General features: G+C 43.8%; 1 long non-coding RNA gene across 1 annotated transcript in view; it reads right to left on the reverse strand.

The window, feature by feature from the left end:
• Positions 1–1,857: 1,857 nt before the first annotated feature.
• LOC121721388 overlaps positions 1,858–21,524 on the reverse strand; it is a 38,032-nt gene continuing 18,365 nt past the window's right edge. Inside the window, exons 2-4 of the long non-coding RNA XR_006034818.1 lie at positions 16,761–17,259; positions 2,298–2,496; positions 1,858–2,119 (exon numbers count right to left, since the gene is read on the reverse strand). This is a non-coding gene — a long non-coding RNA (uncharacterized LOC121721388). The remainder of the gene's footprint in view (positions 2,120–2,297; positions 2,497–16,760; positions 17,260–21,524) is intronic.

The following is a 21,524-nucleotide window of genomic DNA, read 5'->3' on the forward strand; positions in this document are numbered from 1 at the left end:
TTGGTGCTCCTCTCGACTGAGACGGAATGCCTGTAGGTTTCCTGAGCTGTCACTCACGGAACTGCTTAATAATCCACTGGCGACTGTGTGTGTGTGTGTTTGTCTGTAGATCTATATGCATTTGTATTTACAACCTCTCTCACTCTCTCTTTCTCTCTGTCTTCTTCTTTTTCTCTTTGTGTGCATATGAGTTTTCTTCTTGTGTGAGTCATTGTTTGTGTGTGTGTGGCTGCACTTTCTGTGTTCATGCCATGGCTGGTGTGTGTGTGTGTGTGTGTGTCTGTGTGTGTGATGGTTTGTACATACAGATCATGTGTGTTTGTGTGTGCTAACCCACCCCTCCATAGTACCTCTAATAAAGTCTCTGTCCCAGCAGATTACAGGAAAAGGTGTTGCTTTTCATCATGGTCATTTCTTCTCCATTGACTAGACAGATAAACAGACAGACAGATAGAACCAGGAAGAAATACAGACAGGTAAAGCCAGACAGGAAGAGAGACAGGCAGACAGGTAGAACCAGGCAGACAGACAGACAAGGAAACAGACAGACAGATGGAACCCCTTGAGCACCTCCCTACCCATCACAGCTCCCCTGCCTCTGCAATTACAGGAGCTCAAGGGCCTCCTTAATGCTCCCTACTAGAGTGGAACAGCAGGGGTGTGTGTGTATGTGTGTGTGTGTGTGTGTGAACAGCTGTCAGCATCAGGTTACAGGACATGATTAAAGCACAGTGGAGTCTGTGGCATCCCCACTCCCACCCATAACTCTCCACTGGAACTGGGCGGGACGAGTGTGTGTGCGCGTACGTGTGTGTGCGTGTCCGTGTTGAGAGCAGGTCTCAGCCTGATGTGTGAACGTTGGTGGAGCCGGTACAGGAGAGCCAAATGGCGGCCTTGTCTCTCTCTTCCTCTCTTTTCCCTTACATGATACGATGGGCTTCAAATCAGTTTTCTGCACTGCATTGGGAATGTGTGTGTGTGTGAGTGATTCAAAGAGAGTTGAAGTGGTGGACCGCTGTGTGTGTGTGTGTGTGTGATTCAGAGAGAGTTGAAGTGGTGGACCGCTGTGTGTGTGTGTGTGTTTGTGTGTGTGAGTGATTCAGAGAGAGAGAGAGTTGAAGTGGTCGGCACAGTGGTCCATCCCACACTGCCCTGAGAGCGGCCGTCCCCCAGTAGCCTCTGCTGTCCAGTGGCAGTGCTGCCCGCTGGCTGCACACACAGACTGGGCCTCTCAGACACGCTCTAATGAAAGGTGAATGGCCTCAGCCGGCGCTGAGCACACTGGCTCTTCACAGTCTCCAGTGTATTTACCCATGCAATTAATAATATGGCCTGGAATGGACTGGTGTGTGCAGGTGTGTGTGTGTGTGTGTGTGAGAGAGAGAGAGTCTGTGTGTGTACATGTCTCTGTGTATGATAAATAAACAGACTCTTAATTATACATGGCTGATAAGTTGATCTTTGGATTAGAGTGATGAATCAAAAGTCAGACTTGTGCCTCCGTGTTTGGGGAACTTGGACACGTGTTGATGCGAGCTTCGGGCTGGAAACAGATGTCCATGCCAGACACAAACATGACATAAAGCATGAAAAACAGATTCTCTCTGAAGCTATAATTCTGTGGTGTGAAGGAGAGGCTCCTCTCTCTCTCTCTGAGTGTGTGTGTGTGTGTGTGTGTATGTGTGTGTGTGTGTGTGTGTGATATCCTCTGTTATTGGATCACTTTGAAGGCCTTTAGCTTAAGTCCAAATAAATACTCCTGTACAAGGAACATAAACACAATCCTGAATAAACTGTGCAAAAGCCAAATACAAACACACACACACGTTTAATAAAGTAAAGTAGGTTTGGGATGTTTTCGCATGCCAACAATTTTATTTCATGTATAAGCATCTGCTGCACATTTCCTGAAGTCTCTCCAAATGAAAAATGACATGAAAAAACAAGACAGAGAAGGACCACAGAAAACTAGACATCACAGCCTCTGAGGGCCATATTGAGTCTGCGTGCTTAAATGGCAAATACAGTATCTTTGAGCCGCCACTCGTCTGTGTAGCCAATTTCACCGTCAGGGAAACCATTGAGTAAAGGGAACCAGGAAGGCCCAAACAGCGTGCAACTACAGACCAGAGGACAGGAATACATTACAGAGACACACAGACATGTGAAAGGCAAGGGCAAAAAGACATGGAGTTTGAGAAGGAGAAAATGATAAAATATTCAGAAGGAAGGACAGTTTATTTTTCGGATTCCTCTTTCGTATGCATGCAATGAGTGACAGGTGCTCCGAAACGCACCTGACTTGAGTAACCAAGAAGGCGTCCCCTCCCCTCAACACTACTCCTTCGCGTGTCGTAAGTGGGACAGTGTGCAAATGAAGTGTCCTTGGTGAGCGCTCTCTCTCTCTCTCACCCTCTCACTCTCTCTCTCTTCCATGAGAAGTGTCTGCCTGGTAACTAATGCCATCACCACTGCCGTCACTCTCCCAACAAATACCTGACAGACAAATAAATTAACATTTGAAGAATAACGAAAGCGATTTCATTCTTAATTGTACTACCACATTGAAAAGGGCATCATTTGGGATATTTATCTTGAACAAAGGTTAATTATGTGTATCTGACCATTATGAATGAATTAGTTGAGCATTTACATTTGCAAACATGTAATGTCTCTGAGCTTTGCTAAAGGAAAACATTCTGCAGGACTAACAGACACGTAGAGCCTGTATTGTGCTGACACACAAGTCACAAGTCAACAACTACGAACTAACAAGGTCTAACTGCTCTTTTGAGAACAATGTGATTGAAAATACACAATCAAATAACCACCTTTCTATGACATTTATGTTCATGTATTATTATTATTCCCACAAATCATTATTATTCTATATTATGCAATATTTTGGTGCAAATGGACATGTTAGGTCTAGACGTTGTGGCCAATTCGTTGACAAGCTCTCTGTGGGAATGTGATCCTATGAGGTGACCACTGTAAGGTCTAAACTCAAAAATACATGGTTTGGGATATTTTCACAACCTAATGACCCTTACATGTTACCCTCTGGAACCACCCCCCCCAATCCTGTCATCTCCTCCTAAAGACGACACATCTGTCTGCAGTACCAGACCCACCCTTGACCCTTCGGCCCATCCTCCTGGCAGCGCTTTCTCACAGCCCTGCCTCTCTCACGCAGCCCTCCTCTTCCCAGCCGGACAGGGTCCAGCTCCAGTGTTTTTTATTGGGCCTGTCTGTGCCATGCGCTCCTGCTCTGGTAATGCACTTAGTCTCCTTCCATACCCACACTGATGATGCTGACACGAACACTGCTACCACTGCTACTGTGTGGAGAGGAACAGCCACTAGGACAAGACCTGAGGTGCGTTCAAATTTAGCAAACAGTGGCGAACGTTTGTGGTGAACATGTTTTCTTTGAACAGTTAAATTTGAACAATTTGATGTTAACATTCCATTGTAAAGGTAATTACATTGTTGCCTTCGTCAAACTCACGTCCAGTTCTGCTGTATGTTCGTGGAGAACTACTCCTCAGACTGCGAGGACTTGCAATTGTTCGCAAACGTTCGCTAAAAACTCAAGGCTAACGGAAAACTGTTTACACGTTCCCGAACCGCCTATCGTAACACCCCCAATTATCACCACTTTTGTTCGGAAATTCTAAAACAACGATGTTTTTTAACACTTTAAAATAACCTAAATGAACCTAATATTTTTCAGTAGCCATAGGTGTGTAGATTTGAACAAAATCTGGTTTGGTTCTTAATAGGAGCATTTACTGCCTAAAATATATGATTTTGTTTACCATGCTCGGAGTTATACCATGCTGGCCTGATGGGTCGCCTATTTTACGCTGTTTCAAGGCACATGAACGGTTAGACCGAGAATTCTCGTCATGAAATTAAAATTCCACTGGAGCTCCAAGCGGAAGTGTACACGCAGCCTTACAACACTGTTTACAGCTTTTCGAGTCACGGTAAAATGTAATTTTAGGTACACAGCTAATTTAGATACACCTATGGTGTGGGTGCTTGCGTTTCTTTAGGAATCCGCCGTCTTGGTTTGTATAGAAATGGATATTAAGTGACACATACACGAAAGACGGCGGACATACGGGACCGACGGTAATAGTTATAGATATGTTTGTGAACTTGAACGCACCTCTAGCTCCATCATTCCACTTAGGCAGTGGTTTTAATCTCAAAAACACTTCTATCCTCATTTTTCTGGAGAAAAAACTCTGCTTCCACACATGCTCCTCATTTTTGTGTTTTCTCTTCTTATTCCATTCTTTCGTAGTGATGTTTTGTTCACTCTAGTTCCCCAACTCTAGTTCCATCCCCTCCCTCTGGTTCTCTCTCGGCCTGACCGTGGCTGTGTGGGGGTGCGGGGGTGTTGAGGGGAGGATGTTGTTTTAGCACTCAGTGCTGCTGACCGATGATAACCGACTTCCACCACTGTAATTAGACGATGAAATGTGTGCAGCAGAACCTTTTTTTTCTCCCTCTTTTTTTCCCCCTGCAACTTTCTGCTGCTCGCTGAGGGAAGGAAACAGACCTGTTTTTGTTTCTTCTACGAACGCCCCGGTGTCTGAATCAAAGGAAATGGCTGGGTTTCTTCAGCAATATCCGATCTCCCTGTTGAGAAACTGCATCTTCTTTTCTGCAGCCTGCAGCCCCCCCCCCACCACCACACACACACACACACATTGTCCCCCCACACTCTCCAGTGGTGTTTATGTCAGCGCCTCTCTTTAGTGAGGGCCTATTCCAGAGCGCCGCGGCGGGGCAGGCGGGGGCTGGATGACGGGCGCAGCGGAGGTCATTATCTCTTTGTGCTGCACGCTGCACGCCGAGAGCCCGTGGCGTCTGCGCTGCCGGCCGATGCCCATTAGCGAGCCACCCCGCCATCGCCACCGGCGACCCGAGAACATAAACACGAGGGTGTCTGCTTAGATGTGATCTGTGAGTGATCACTCCAGAGACCTCCTGGGTCGTCCGAGCCTCAGATGGGATTCATGGACATATACGCTCACGCTAATGAAGCTGAAGTGTAATACTGATTCCAGAGTTATGCAGAAAACCATACTTACACATATGGACTCTGATTCCAAAGCTGCGTACAAAACCAGACTTACACAGAGTGGTGTGCATAGAAGCAATCCTGCATCTGTGTGCTCATTGGCTGTGTAGAATTCTGGGGTATTCTTACTGTATTCTGATGTGTTCATATGTTACATCTGTGTGTAGTATACAACGGGGAGAGGTTCATATTATTGTACATAACTGTGCCTTAGGCCTGTGATCAGTGATAACATGGGCCGAGGGAGACAGCATGTCTGCCTATTCGGGCTAGTATCTCCATCTGGCCAGGGCCGGGTTTTGTACACTGGTTGTCACCTGCCACGTTGGCATGATTGACGTTTGTATGTTTTAGTATAACAGGCTTTGTCTTAGGTTTTGACTTGGAGACGGATCGAGGAAGCGACCCGAGGAGCATCTTCTGTCGGAAGGCTCAGCAGCCGCTTCTAATAACAACCACAACTGTTAGACTCTGCACAGTTTTACTGTTTGAGACTTAGCCTGTGTGCTGTTATTCATTGTTGTACCATCTACAATAAATCATCATCTAATCGCCGATCCTGACCCCGCCGTCAAGCTTTATTGACCATCTTCAATACAGACATTAGAACTAAAACACAACGCAACAACCAGAGAATCCAACAGCTGCATGCTAACAAGCATATCAACAGGTACATTTCTTTAAGCAGCCTGCAAATTATATTTGTGAGGGGTTGGTTGGGTGTCATGGTTTTAATAACTGGGTGGCTCGGTCCAGGGAATGGGAGTGCCTTGGATTGGTCACTCAACCACCTCATCTTCACAACTGCCTTAAATCCAAAGACAAATACAATAGAAGTTTAGTCATTTGTATTTTTTATAAATAAATAATAAATAATGTAAAAGTTGAATTCTAAAAGGATAACATCCACGGAATAGACACAATCTGATGTCCAGTAGTAAGGCAATGGCCAGTAGGCCTAGTAAGGCACAGAGACGACTGCGGCTGCTGCAGGAGGTGTGTGGCTGGCGCCAGGCTAACGCTAGCGCCAAGCGTGCACTCCAGCACCCAACAGACCGCCGAATGCAGCGCGGCCAGGCCACAGGAGGAAATAACACACAGTGTGTTTTTATCATCAGAGCTGCAGTCCCCACCAATCAGTCACGCACGCTTCAACATTCCCCTTCAGTGAACGCAAACACCAATATATCACTTTTCTAATGGGGAAAATGCTCTTCATTAGCCTATGGGTGTGCCTATCGGTGTACCTATGTTTAATGATTCAAAAAGATCTCTACATTCCATACACTGAAACAAAATGTGTGTGTGTGTGTGTCACATGACAAATACTACTGGTTAGTTACTGCAGTGATATAAGTGGGTTTCAGTGGGCATGTGATACATACAGGTGTAATCATAGTGGGCCTGTTTACATTTGGTTTTAGATTGAGTTATCGATCGCAAGTGGTCAACCAAGACACATCACCATTTACACATGTATCCAAGGTGTACAGCCAGAGGCGTTACGGAGTCCATTACTGCCAACATCACATTCATTAGAATTCCCATTGTCCAGGAATGCATGTATTCTACATGCAGTATACACTACAAAAGATATGTGGTCAATGCATCTCAGACCACCTCGGCAAGTGGTTTGATTTATCAGACCATAATGCATCTTGGGGACTGTTTACCTTTGTATTTACTACTTTAGAACTGACCACCTGTGATTGGATCACCCAAAACACATTTTAAAAAAATGTGAACAGGGTCAGTGAAACATTCTACTGTTCCACTGAAACATTCCACTGGTCCACTGAAACATTCCGTTATTCCATTGAAACTCAGCTCCACTTATCTATTAGCTCCACTGGACTCAGACCAGCACCCAAGGACATGGGAAGCAGGCTGGACCCCATGAGTGAAAGCACATCTCTTCTCACCAGTGTGAAGGAGCAACCTTGCCTCACTTCATCCACAGTTTTGTACCCACTGGTCAGACCCCCCTCCTCCTTTCTCTCTCTAAAGTAGCGTTCGGATGCCTCTGAGAGGCCAGGCCACTGGAGGTGCTGAGGAGAGGGCAGCTCTGAGCTCCGCGCAGGTGCAGCGTGTCATCTTGGCCACTTAGACGTCATCTATGAGTGACCCCTCCAGAGACCTTGTGGGTCGTATGAGCCTCGAATGGGATTCATAAATGATAAACAATAAATAGTGTTGAAATGAGAGTCTAAAAGGATTACATCCACAAAGTTGCCTGACCCAATCTGATGTCCAGCGAGAAGCATGTCATTCACATACCTGCAGTTTTCCAAAACCTCAGAGATGAGTACCTCACACAGCCAATAACTGCCACATACATACACACACACACCTCTAAGCGCTTAGAAAGGATAGCCTTGCTCAAAGGAAGGGCTCGAGACTTCTTGTGTAAACAGACCACCCACTCTGGTGGGGTTAAAAGCCAAACTGCCACAGTCACACAGCAGCCCCACTCCTGCCATTTTGGGCACGACATAACAAGCACGCTGTTTGGAACACAAAGAAAAGCGCTCTTTGTGCTGGCCTTGTTTTTTTCACCCTGCATCTTGTTTTCTCCCGAGGTTTCATGTGTGTGTGTGTGTGTGAGTCTATGTGTGTGTGTGTGTGTGTGTGCAATAAGCAGACAGCAGTGTGTGCTTGTGAAAGTCATTAGCCATGCTCTCACACAAAGGTTCCTCTTTACACACACACACATACACACACGGTGGATCCGTAATGAGGAGCGGCTGAGGTGGGTGTCCGGCGGCCTGTCAGTGCTGATGACAGAGCGGGCGTCCGGTGGAGCGCTGCTGCTGTTGCTCGGGTGGAGACTTGGCAGCTAAAATAATGAGCCCATTCAGATGTGGAGCAGCCTCATCATAGCTAGCACGGCTCAGAGAGCAAACCCCAGGGAACCTGTGGGGCTTTCTGTCAGGTCCTCTTGCCATCTCTCCCTTTCTTGCACTCTGTTTATCTCTCGTTCTGTACCCCGCTCTGTTTATCTCTCGTTCTGTACCCCGCTATGTTTATCTCTCGTTCTGTACCCCTCTCTGTTTATCTCTCGTTCTCTACCCCGCTGTTTCACTCCTTCCTTCTTGGGATTTCTCAGCCGAAGTTTACTGTGTCTACTTTTTGTGCTTGATTCTGCCATCTCAAATAGACCGCTCCACCCCTCCCAGTGCACACACTCACACACACAGACACAGACAGACACATTCACATACACACACACTCTCGTCTCTTGGTCATTGTGTCTTTCTCTCAAAATCCTTCATTCTCTGTGTCACATCCCGTTGTGACGGCGTTTGATGCGGCTCTCCCAGGGACAGTAGAAGGCCAGAGTGTGCCTGTGTGAGGGCCAGTCTTGGGTTGCCAACGTGGCATCATGGCTTTGCGTAAACATACACGCCACTTCAAAAACAGCCAAGTGGCGTGTTATCTGCACGCATTTGGAGCTATCTACGTCTATGTCAACGTTGCGTAAACATACACGCTACTTATCGTCTTCCTTCCGCGTGTACTGTATGTCAACGCCAAGTATATGGCGCCCCCTAGGGTTAGGATTATGGTTAGGTTATGGTGTTGATAAACCTGCTATTATGCGTTAGATAACACGCTAGTGGCCATTGGCGTGTCATACATACACAGTTCATGATATCAGTCTGGGGTTGCCCATTACGGAGCGTGCCTGTGTGAGGGCCAGGCTTGGGTTTCCCATCGTGGAGCGTGCCTGTTTGAGGGCCAGGCTTGGGTTCCCTGGAGAGGATGGGGGGGGGGGGGAATGGAGGAGCATGAGTGGAATTGATAAACAGGCCACAGGGGCTCACTGGCCACTGCTGACCTGAGTCCAGTTCTGCCCTGGGCCTCCATTATTCCACCTGTACATGTACAGTATGTGTGTGTGTGTGTGTCTCTGTGTGTGTGTGTGTGTGTGAGTGTGTGTGTAGTGGGAGTCTTACCATCTGCTCTACATTTACCTCTTATCAGACAGATGAAGAAAATAAAGAAATCACAGGCATTGCTTCACCTCCAAATCCCTCCATTGATCTCTGCTGTATGTACAGTATGTTAAGTGTATGTCATGTCTGAAGATGTATTTTGGTCTTCTGAGAGAGGGAACCGAGCGGCGGCAGCTGTTTATTGAAGTGAGTGTCCAACACACGCACACACACACACACACACACACACACCACTACCAGCAGCAGTGCCTGAGTTCTCACAGCTCCAGTTGTTCCTGTTTGACATGGAGGGAAAACGACATGAAAGCGTTGGGGTCAGGCAGTGACGCACATCACAGCATGGCTGTCAACGCCGCCCGTCACAGAGACCTTGACCCAGGACTCAAGCATATGGCTCATGTCAGTTATTAGCCTACAGCCGCACTCAGAGCTCTTACTGCCCAGGCACAGGGTATGCTATGGAATACACTGGAACTTTCTAGACTACATTTCAGCACAATCAAGTAGTCTATTGTACCACATTAGTGTATATAGAAATAAGCCTATTGTAACTGCATTTGTGTATACAGAAAGATAAAGCTAATATATATCACGATTATCACAATTGTGATAATCACGATTAATCGCTGAATTCCTATAGTTAATCACGATTAATCACATATTTTATCGCATGATTAAAATTCTATTATTTGGCATTTCTGAACTTTCCCGGAGTCCATGTTAACAATATAAAGCAATTATTGTATATCTTGATTAGGATTCAAATGAAAGCAAAGCAAGTTACTTCATTAACTTAACTCTAAGACGTAGGTCTATTTGATTATTTCAAATCAAATTTCAAAAGATGTGCAGCAGACCTGAGACAACAAAATATATTCTTCAGAAATATAGCTAATAAAGGGCATAACAAACATAAAATACTATATTCATTATCTTTGAGTTCAGTTGAAAATAAGGAACTTTTCGACATGAGTGCACTGCCATTTTATAGGCCTACAGCCTATGGTGCACTTTCACTTGCCACACACATCAGCGCCAAAGTTTTTAACACGCAAACACTGGATGAACAATGGATTTTATGGAGCGGCGTCGACCAAATATAACTGAATCGTGATTTACACGGCGGCAAAGTGCGATGCTGGTGTGCAGAGTTGTATTGAAAAGAATGGAATCTAATGTACAGTAAATGAATGTCGAAAGCAGAGTGCATCGCACTCATGTCGGCATCGGTGTCCACAGCAATTTAAAACACCATTCAGCTGACCGGGAGTTCAGAACTGCGTTGGTGTTTATTGTACGAATCTACTCTTTGGCCGGCTCGTAAGCCCAAACAAGTGTATGCAGCATGCCTTTACGTAGCCTACTAAATGCGCATCATCAGATAGGCTACATTTAATCTGCATCACGCCCCATTGATTCTAATGGGAAAGACAGATAGCCTAATCACACCTTGACGTTACATCTAGTTATTAATTTACAGGCCATTCAATAATTTTACTAACACGGCAGTTATAAAGAATTATGTGTATGTAACTTACTCATGTCGAAACGATGTAGGCTACATTACAACCCATTCAGCACGTACTAGCCACACTTAACCATATCCCATGTAAAATGGTTAGCTTGCTAGCTAGCTAACTGTGGAACTTAACCCTCTAGGCGCCACTGTCGAGTTTACTCGACAAGATGCGGTACTGAATAAAATGGCCGATTTAGTCAAATAGGGTGTCATATTTCGTTCGACATCCACTCCACTAGATGGCAGACATGTCATACGTCATCCCCGAGTCCGAAAAAGGTCATGGTTTAAACAAAACTTTTGAGCTACAGCGCATTGAATCAGTGCGTGCAATACCGGAGCTAGTGTGGGTGTGAGCCACTTTGTCAGAGCGATATTGTCAACGTCAGCGAGTATTTGCATTAGATTATCGTCTAATGGCATCAAAAAAGTTTACCTGAAATGAAGTGTTGGGTCTTCTATTCGCGGACCCTGATTCTGAAGGGGAATATCTGCCTTCAGGAAATGACGGTGATTCGTTTAGTGAGGCTTCAGATGCGTCCCTGCCTTGCAATGATGCAGCTGGACAAAGTGAGAGTTTACTCCATAGTTTAGCTTACACCAAGCACAAACGTTGAAATGTTTGCCCAATGTCACTGGTGGGAATAATGTTTCACGGGTTCGGAGTGTTCATCGGGAAGTTAGCAGGGTGTGGCGAACGAGGCTGGAGGTAGCCTAATGTCCATAGCGCTAGCTTCTGTCTTGTGCCTCTCCACAATCGCGGCGACAGTAACGTGGTGGAGCCTTTGTCTAATGCCACTGGGTATGTTAGACGAGGTCGAAGTGCTCATAGGACAGTTCGGGGGGAACGTAGTGGCAGTGTGGGGAGTCGCAATGAGAATGACAGTAGGCCTAGTCCGAGCTGCGCAAATTCTCTCCACTCGGCGCGCGCGAGGCAGATCTGGCCATGCTGCTCGCATGGTGGAGGTGGTGACACGCTCTCTTCCTCTCCCTCTCCCACACACACACACACACATTAGGTCATGCATAGTCTATCACAAGATGATGGGAATGCCGGCCCTGTATGGATAGGGATAGGGAGTCATTATCTCTACAGCAAAAGGCCTGCTACATAAAAAAAAAAAATGTCAGCCATTTATTAGTAATGATTTACACTGTTGATTTGCTATCTATTTCCCTGATCATTTAGGACATACACTATGTGTTCCTTTTTGTGTGTTCATGTCCTTGTGATGTGTGTGTCTTTGTCAGCTAAGAAAAAAAACATCAACAAAAACAACAAAAAGAAAACAAATACTAACATTGTCTTGTCTTGTCTCGTCATCTCACTCCTGATCTGTGCCTTGCCGTGGCAAATGAGCTTTTGAACTAAACAGGTCTTGTCTACTTGTGTTTGTGTGTCATCTGAATAATATATATGTGCCCCATACATGGAATCAGAGTGCCTACTGTATGTAGTAAATGGAAAATCTCTACAGCAAAAGGCCAGTCTACCGCTACATGCATTTGGTTTGCTTCTGCCATTTATTAGTAATGATTTACACAGTTTGTTCACTACTTACTATTTACCTGAGCATTCAGTATTGTGCAATATAGCATACAGAAGGTGAGGGACATTTTGGGGGGAAAGAAGTGGTGCATTTTAACATTCAAACATGCGACTTTTCATGAAAATTCTATAATCCAAGATGGCCGCCACCATATGACGTCATAATATGCAAATTAGATATAAACATTTAATCTCTACATAAACTTTGGGTCATCCTTAATATTTCTCTAATTTACAGAAAGTCTCTATCTCTTATCACTTTTAAGATATAGCCTTTTGAAATGAAGATGTCAAAATTGATTGTTTCGGAAAAAAACAGTATAAAAAGTATAACAGGCATTGCCAATTATATCACCTAGTTGTAGGAAAAAGGCTACGTTCATATTACAAGTGATTAGGCTTGGGTATTGAATATCGAGTATTGGTTGGAACCGGGACTATCTTTCAAAAGTTTACATTTCGATTCCTAGTTTCGATTCCCAGTCCGCCGACCGGAAGAAGAAACGGCTGAACACCAATGAAGAAGCGCATAGTTCATAGAATTAAAATTCATGGAGAAGGTCAGAATATTTCAAGCAGGGTTCCCGCGGATCCTTAAAAAGTCTTAAATACAAAAGAGAGATATTAAATGTGCGTATGGGACCGCCAGCGAGTGCAAGAGAGCGAGTGATGTCTCCATCCAGTTTTGTGTATTTAAAACGCAATTGTATAAGTAACTAGGCTATTTGGCTACGGGAGGAAGTGTAGTGGTTGCAGAGTGAAGATGTTTTTCATGAGGAATGAGGAAGCCTACGGTAGAATGAGCGGGAGAAAGAGTTGGTAAGCAGTTAACGATAGGTTGGCCATACGTTCGAATATGGATTTTAAAATAAAAAAAGCCCTGTCCGGCGCAGCCTCAAGCCGGACGCTCATTTGTTCTCCTTTTGGAGTTACGCTTGGCATCTAAAATCTTTGCTCGGACACAGCATCGTTTCACAAACTATGGACGCGAAGACTGTTGGTCAAATTATGTGCAGTGCTTCACAATCAGGAGGAAATACTGTATATGTTAAGGAGGACAATCAGGAGGAAATACTGTATATGTTAAGTTGATCTGTTTGCATCTTTCCAGCGTGTCTTGCTGGCCTAGCCTAGGGAAGAAAATATCTGTCTAAGTTATAATAGCCAACCTGTAATATCTGCCAGCAGCTTGCTTGCCAGCGTTTCCCAGTAGGCTAGGCCTAAAGTTGTGAAATATATATATATATATATATATATATATATATATATATATATATATATATATATATATATAGATATATAAAGTTGTGAAATATTTTTTGAATGTCGGCGACTGCTACATAAAAAAAAACGTGCGTTCATAATACGTGCGTGCTTGAGATGAAACCAGCAGTTTTCAGCAGGATCATGCGAGGAGGACCTGTCTCTTAATTAATTTAAAACAAGTCAATGGTTTTACAATGTTTCAGTCAAGCTTTGGTTGGTTTAGATACAACTGGTATGCAAAATGTAAAGTAGTGGATTAACTTTAATTTGCTGTGCTGCATATTGGACAATAGATGCACATAGTAAACTAGATGTACCGCAGAGCGGTACAAAATATGACCGCCGCCCAGTCCAGCACATTTTTTCCACAAAAATAAATCACGCTGAAAGGCCTATATGATTCTGTCTCACTAAATTGCATTATCCACACTCAATTCTCACTGGTATCTGCTAGACAACAAGTACCAAAACATGATTAGTTCATAGATTTCACATGTAAAATTCATTTTATACAACCCCACCCCCATCTTGCCTGTTCATAATTCTGAGAAATTCTTGAATTGTGTGCGTGTACACGTTTATGTTTATGTGTGTGTGTGTGTGTGTGTGTGTGTGTGTGTGTGTGTGTGTGTGTGTGTGTGTGTGCGTGCTTGTGTGTTTGCCTGCGTATGTGTGCATGTGCATGCATGCGTACATATGTCTACTGTGTGAGTATGTGTCATACGTATGATTACTGTGAATGTATGTGTGTGCGTGTGTATCTGTTTATGCACATGTGTGCACATGGAATGGGTTAACATGACCCCTGGAGGCAAACATACGGAAAAAATTGGTCATCCTAGGCCCTACGGTTCTCAAGATATTCACAGAAAACTGTGTCTGCCCTACCCTCCTTTCGGGGGGTCCAGTACAGCGGGGGGGCTACAGATCAAAACAAAAAACGATGGTTCCATGTTATCCATGTGGGGTTACATGCCCACCAAGTTTCGTGTACCCCGGTCTTTCAGTGTCCCGGGAATCCTTGTTGGTGTACGGTCACTAAATGTACATAAATTATTTTATTGTAAGGCCCCCCATGAACGAAAGTTCACAAAACTGGCATGGATTCGGAGGGTGTCATAATGATCCTACACTTTCAATTTCGTGCAGTTTTGACCATGTCAGCCAGAGATATTGTGATGAAAACACCTACTTTTTTGCTTTTTAATTTTTAACTAGGTGGCGCTATACATGAAATAAGTGGTAATGGGATGGGTTGACATGCCCCCTTAAGACCAACATACAAAAAAAAGGTGGACCTCCTAGGCCCTACAGTTCTCGAGATATTCACAGAAAACTGTCTCCGGCCACCTACAGGCCAGTTGGTGTATAGTAACATAAATTAATTTATTGTGTGGCCCCCCATGAACGGAATTCCACGAAACTTGGCGTGCATTCAGAGGGCAAACGATGGTTCCATGCTATCCATATGGGGTTACATGCCCACCAAGTTTCGTCTACCCCGGTCTTTCAGTGTCCCGGGAATCCTTGACGGAAATTTGGACATGCGAAAAAAAAAAACTAAACCTATATGACCGCCGCTTCGCTGCGCGGCGGTCATAATTATATAAAGTAGGCTTATTAAAATATGTAAATAGCTTAGTCTAACTTTGAAAAAAATATTGAAGGGAATCCAGTCCAGTGCACATGTCTTTGGCAAGTAGCCCTAGGCTACTACAGAAACAGGTGAAGTCAGCCTTAGCAGTAAGCAAAACCAAATATGTACAGCCAGCATCAAAAGCAAGCAGCCCAGACCCTAAAATTGGGCATTTATAGCTGTGAAGGTAATTCACACACAATTATTTTTCTTTCGCCAAAATATATTTGGTAACTTCTGTAGACATCCAAAATGGGGTAGGGGTTAAAATTAGTAGGAATTTATTTTTTTAAATATCCTAAACTTTTTTTGACCCTGCCTCTTAAAGAAATCGGAATCGAGAATCGTTAGGAACCGGAATCGAAATAAGAAATCGGAATTGGAATCGGAATCGTTCAAATTCAAACGATACCCAACCCTACAAGTGAAAGAATGAATGTGTGACTTATGTTTAGTTGATGTTATGACATGTAAAGTTAAGCTTGCCGAACTTAGTTAAAGTCAGCCACGGACAGTTTGACTGTGCCTACATTCGTGACACTCCTGTTAGTAGACTAAACTGGAAAGAGCAAAAAATAGGAACATAATGGTCACATTAATCCCATAAACACACAGATAACTCTTACACCAACCTTATTTTGTGCCTTTTATTCACGTTTGTTTCAAGATTTAGTAAGTATAACCCCTTTTCGCTCCCCACTTCTATGCAGCATAGGTTTCCATGATCCAAACAGCTCCCTAAAAGGGGGCGTGTAGGCTACATGCTGCACGGTCTAGGTAGATCCAGTGTGGTGTTGTAGTTGTTCTAACGTTACTAGTTGTTGCAACAGCTTGTGAAAAAACGACAAAGTTTGTTACACCAAAAAGAACGTTAATCTCGCGCTAAAAAAATTGACGCCGGTAAAATAGGTTTACGTTAATGCCGTTAATAACGCGTTTAACTGACAGCACTACTTTAAACTTAATTTCAGCACATTCATTCAACCTACTGCATATATGTCAGAGGCTACCACAGCCTTATATCTCTGCATGTGTAAGAGATAATGTTTACAGAAACAGCTTCTCTACGTTTGTGAGATGACCGGTCCAGGGCCCTCCCGGCACTCCCCTCCCTATTAGTGTAGCTGCCGCTGCAGATGAGCAGAGGGTCCATGGACGCAACCTTTATGTGTCGCTCTCAAAAACATAACGAACAGGCAGCGGTGGATCCGGTGGGAGAACTTGCCCTAGTTTTTCTGTTCACTGTTTTGAGCTAATTAAAAATAATTTCTTCAGCAGATTCACCGTTCATTTGAGTTTGGTAGCTATAAGAGTACTTATGGCAGCGCTGGGGAACGCAGGCCAGCTGATGAGAGAGAATGTGGAACGAGAGAGTCAAAGCTAAAGAAGCTCTTATGTTCCGTGGGATGGAAAGGTTGGTGTTTATGTCGGCGTCTGGGTGTGTGTGGATGTGTAAAGCAGTCGACTTTTACCAAAGCAGTGAGGTGTGCGCACACCACACACACACACAAACATGTGAGTTCTCCAGGTGACAGGATTGTTGTATATAACACTATGTACTATATGTAATCTGAAACAGAGAGAGTGAAAGAAGAAAGAGAGAGAGAGAGAGAGAAAGGAAGAGGGGGTGGGAGCTATGTTCCCAGGCTGACTTGGCCTATGAGGACTCATGGCTGTGTCCCCTCCCTATACTGATGTTGTTTAAATACAATGTCTAAAGGACTTTCTCACATTACCTTTGTGATTGCTGAGCTCTTTCCATACATCTTTTCCTTTGACCTGTGATAAAGAGGGCACATTATGTCCATTCACCAGGTCTCTGGTGTCCTCTGCACTGTCTTTCATCATGTGAGGTACCAAGTAACAAAGACAACTAGGGTAAAATCAGGGCAAGGAGAGAGAGCGAGAGAGAGTGTGTGTGTGTGTGTGTGTGTGTGTATGAGACAGCAGACTTCAAATTAAACATTAATGCACTATAAAGTTAGGCCTCATTGAGACCAATTTATTTTTCCACACGGCACTCTGTGAAATCTCTCCTTGGACCCAATGAGGCAGAGAACATTCATTTTCACCTTGAAGATGTGAAGCGATTGCTGTGCTGTCTTTGAAGTTTTCATCAGGCAAAATACAAAAGGTGTTTTGTGAATTGTACACAGAATAAATTATTACAGGCCTTTATGTGCTTGAAGTCCCAGTGCACCTGGGCGCCTTAAGTCTCAGTCGTTTCCTTTAGCCCTGGCAAATGCAAACCGCTGGTAAACATTTTCATTGGGGTAATATATATATAATATTATATATAATATATATATAAGAAGTTACAGTCGTATAACTGGGGTAATATATATATAATATTATATATAATATATATAAGAAGTTACAGTCATATAACTGGGGTAATATATATATAATATTATATATAATATATATAGGAAGTTACAGTCATATAACTGCAAGACAAACACATCTGCATATGCCGAGCTGCGTTAGAATGCAATTGAACAGTACTTTTTTATACGTTTTGAAATTGGAAAAGTACTTTTTCAAAGACATACTTGAATATCCAGTAAATATTACAGCAGTATAAGTCTCTCTCTCTCTCTCTCTCTCTAACAAACCCTGTTCACCCGTTCCAAATGTGTTATTCTGCAGCACAGGCTGTACAGCAGCATCACGTTGAGAGCGCTGGTCTACTTACAGGCGATATGCTATTCTGCACCCAGTGCCCAGTGCTTACCGTCTCATCTGGCCAGTAAAAAGTCTGGCTCAAAATAACCCAGTTTCAACTCCACGTCTTATTCAAGGAAGTTTGTCTGCTTCTGCATGTCTTTAGAAGGGCCGGTGGCTTGGAGGCCTTTCAGTGCATGTTGTCTGTGTATGCAATTATGGTGATTTACATACAGGGCCCTAGTCCTGCAAGAATCACAGACCTCTGGGGAAACGAGAGGGTCCGAATACAGAAGAAGAACGAAGAAACAACAAGTAGATAAATGGAAGATGTAGCAGGTGAGATGTTAGATTATAACATCTCTAAACAGAGTTGTATCGTCAAGCGTGTTTGAGTGACGGTTTCTGTTCATAAATATGTAAAAGAGAAGGGCAAATGTGTATGTGTTTGGCTGGACTGCTCATGCTGAGTGCAGGTGATTCCTTTACAAGTTGTATGTGTGTGTGGGTGCGTGCTGCCTCGGTCATTTGGCTGTGCATGAGAGGCTGGGCCTTGTGGTTTCCACCAGACCGTGTCTCACTCTGCGCCACAGCCCCCTTCTGGAGTCCAGCATCAAAGGCACTCTGCCATCAGAGTAAATGGCTTTCACCTTTAAGATCTTATGGTGGTCCTGTTTTTAAAAATTACCTAATTACCTTCACAAGAAATTAGGCTAGGTTCTTGTTCTGAGATTTTTTTTTCTTCATGTCTCTTCCCTCTTTCCTTTCTCCCTAACTAAATGTGGCGAGCCAGCCAGCTCACTTTCTAACCACAGGGAGTGCAACCCCACCCACACTTTTCAAACGAGGAGGAACACACTGATTGCGTGAGTCCACCAGTCTGCAGACCCAGCGTTACACAGCAACCAAACCACCACTGATTACTCACCCAAGCACAGAGCCAAGTCCCAAAGCTATCCGTCTGTTTCAGCTAATCTGAGGCCTGTGCAGTGAAGTACAACAGCTAGGGGACGATTACTCTCTTTGGCATCACACTGGCAAGATAGACAGTCTTCAAAAGATAACGTGAAGAGATGTTTAGTCTACAAAGTTAATAGCACAAGTTTTTTTTATTTTATTTTTTACTACAATATAAAAGTAATGTAACGATTGATGCGAGTTACATTGTCCAATCAAAAGCTTTAATAGTGGAAGCTGGGGTTCACTCAAACACTCATTACAAAGCATTACAAAGAAAACACAAGGGAAGTTACTAAAACTTGCACAATACACAAACAGGGTAGTCACATACAACACACATGAGGTACAACCAAGGAAAGACTACACATGCTAACACATACATGACGAGGAGAACGCAATTACACCTACAGAAACCGACATTACACAATATAACATTCACACACATTGCATTCTGGGAGGGTAGCACTCAGTCCGAAAGACACCGATGTTACAGTAATTTATATGTTCTGTATGTTTGGCTACACACCAACACCTCTTGCCTTTTCGTGACATGAGCTCATCCCTTCTTTGTTCTGTGTTATCTATCTCTTCTCTGGCCTGTGGGTGATGTCACATTTTGTACATGGTAAACATACAAATCATACTGATCTTGCATAGCGCTATGAGCCTGGTAAAACCTGACTCATTCACTTCATGAAGAGAGTCTGGCCTCTCATGATTTGGAAATGTTTCCCATTTAAGCCTAACCAATCACATTGATCAGGAATTACTAATGTTACTTCCTACTTTGCCTTACCTTTACAAACTGACAATAAACCGCATTGGGAGTCAAGAAACAATGTATGTAGGTAAGGTTGCCAACCGTCCCGAATTGTGCGGGACATCCCGTATTTTGAGTGACTTTGATTTGTCCCGTCAGGGACAGCTCCAGTCCCGATTTTCAATCACAGCTCATCGGGCTTGTTAATTAGGCTACTGTAAACACACATGGAACAAAGTGTCCAGTGCCAACCATGCGCATCTCGCACTATGCGCACGACACCAAGGGACAGAAGGGGCACCACAATTTAGCCTGAGAAGCTTTACTGCAAACTGCTTTTCACTCTTCTTAGAGAATGATTACAATGTCAAAATGCAGCAACAGCATCTTACATAACGATGATACTTTTTGGGTCCTCTCAGTCTCCATTAGCCTATGCACCAGATCTAACTTGAACGTTATGCTACTCGTTTTAATTGGGAATGAGAGGGAGAGAGGGTGGAAGTTTCCAGCTGGCTTGTCATTGTTGGTAATTGATTTCACCTTTTTAATATAAGAAGGTAAATAAATAAATAAATAAATAAATAAGTATATACTTTTTTATAAAATGTATTTATTTATTTATTTGGGGGGGGGGGGTACCCGCAAGTGAAGTGTCCCTCATTTTGGGTTGAGGAAGTTGGCAACCCTATATGTAGGCCTAACTTTGCTGTACATAAATGTACACATTTTTCTGACTACACTTTTTTGATGTTTGCAGGCGTTGCTTCTACTGTTTACCACAGCCACTTTCGACCTTGAAATTAAGTATAAGTATATATACTCTTTTGAGTACTTTTGATCCCGTGAGGGAAATTTGGTCTCTGCATTTAACCCAATCCGTGAATTAGTGAAACACACACAGCACACAGTCAACACACAGTGAGGTGAAGCACACACTAATCCTGGCGCAGTGAGCTGCCTGCATCAACAGCGGCGCTCGGGGAGCAGTAAGGGGTTAGGTGCCTTGCTCAAGGGCACTTCAGCCATGGCCCTCTGGTCGGGGCTCGAACCAGCAACCCTCCGGTTACAAGTCCAGAGTGCTAACCAGTGGGCCACGGCTGCCCTTAAATTATAGTGTCATGCCCTCTCGTGGCTGATTGGCTCTGGTGTGTGAGGGAAAAGTTAGTGTATTGTCATGTGCCAGACTGGTAATAAAACATATACATTCCAATCACCATCCATATTTCAACATTTAAAGGAGAATTATTGTCTTTTATGTTTATGACAGTCCCTGCATGTATGACACTAGCAAGCCTGCTAATGTGGGCAAAGCATTCATAAGACAGCAACTGGCTATCATCAAAGTTCACTGCTTTTTTCACCACTGACAAGGCTCAACACGTCAGCCAACATGGACAGGATCTCTACAGAGATACACGTGAGAGTTTACCACAGTAAATGTAAAGAAATATTAGTGACGTTGCTTGCATTCCAGTAAGTTGAAGATAGCAAATGCACACAGTGTGCGCTTAGCCAGCTAGCTAGCTTACTGTAGGTAGCTCACTTAGCTACCCAGTAAGCCTACTGAATGGATTTTAGCTGTTTTTCTCCCTAATAAAAAGCACCTAAAGACATCTAACAATAGGGTAAGAATAGGCCAGAATTCATCTTTAATCATGCAGTGCAACGCATAATCTGAAATAAGATCTGTATGATACTGTCTCAAATCTAGCAACACACAAGGGCATCACCACTCTTGTCCCTCTGGTGAGGAGGCGGTCAAAGCTCAGCCAGGCTCTATTCAAAAGCACCTGAGCGTGCTCTTTCTTCCCTTTCATTCTCCCCCACTTCTCTTGTTCTGTCAGTTTCAATTTAGTTCATCTATACATCATACATTATAAAATAAGTTTGCTGGCTTATTTCCAACACAGACCGTTTATATCAGTTTTAGTATAGACTGTTCAAATAACATTGGGCTGTATGTTGTATGTTTTTCCTTCAAGACTCCTATGCCTCTCTTTCTCTTCCTCTCTCTTTCCTTCTCTCTCTCTTTTTCTCTGGGCCGGACTTCAGAAAGCCCAGAGGGTTTCTGAGAGAGAATCACAGAGTAAAAGGCTTAGAGGAGATTTTCCTT

Source organism: Alosa sapidissima, chromosome 10 (assembly GCF_018492685.1).
Source record: "Alosa sapidissima isolate fAloSap1 chromosome 10, fAloSap1.pri, whole genome shotgun sequence".
Taxonomy (NCBI): Eukaryota; Metazoa; Chordata; class Actinopteri; order Clupeiformes; family Clupeidae; genus Alosa; species Alosa sapidissima.